A 914-nucleotide genomic window follows, 5' to 3' on the forward strand; every position below is an offset into this window, starting at 1 on the left:
GTTTAACGCTGGGAAATCTGAAGGTGACTTTGAACGCCGGTTTGGGCCATCAAATCTTGGGCAAAGTATGGACTATCATATATTGCTGGAAAGCCCAGAATGTCTACTTTCCAACGCCGTTGAGAGCGCGCCAAATTGGGCTTTTGTAGCTCCAGAAAATCTACTTCGAGTGCAGGGAGGTCAGAATCCAACAGCATCTGCAGTCCTTTTCAGTCTCTGAATCAGATTTTTGCTCAGGTCCCTCAATTTCAGCCAGAAAATACCTGAAATCATAGAAAAACACACAAACTCATAGTAAAGTCCAGAAAAGTGAATTTTAACTAAAAACTAATAAAAATATACTAAAAACTAACTAGATCATACTAAAAACAATGCCAAAAAGCGTATAAATTATCCGCTCATCAAAAGGACAGCTACAAAGGTCTTTCAGAGCGGGTTTTACTAGCTGACTCTCTTTAGGGACTCAAGAGCATTTGTAAAGCACTGTGACAGATGTGAAAAAGAGCACATGACGCGCAAGCGTCGCTGACGTGAACGCGTCAATCATGTGTGCGTGAAAAACAAAATTTGACAGAAAATTGCACGGGAGTGGCGCTGGACCCATGCTTGGCGCACAAACATGACTGCGCGTATGCGTACCTCACGCGTGCGCGTCGTTTGCAATTATCGCCATCCACGCATGCGCGTTATTGACGCGTACGCATGACCTGCAAAATCGACGTAAAGGAGTGATTGGGCAGAGAGTTGTGCTGCCTTGGGGCTGACAGCGTGCTAGAGGCACAACTTTACTCACGTGTACGCGTCCCTCACGCATGCGCGTCAATTGCAAAAGTAGTCCTCCATGCGTGCACATGCATGACGCGCACGAGTCGTATGAAATTATTGGTTCTCCAGCCACGCGAATAGAGAGTTGT

Source organism: Arachis duranensis, chromosome 4 (assembly GCF_000817695.3).
Source record: "Arachis duranensis cultivar V14167 chromosome 4, aradu.V14167.gnm2.J7QH, whole genome shotgun sequence".
Classification (NCBI taxonomy): domain Eukaryota; kingdom Viridiplantae; phylum Streptophyta; class Magnoliopsida; order Fabales; family Fabaceae; genus Arachis; species Arachis duranensis.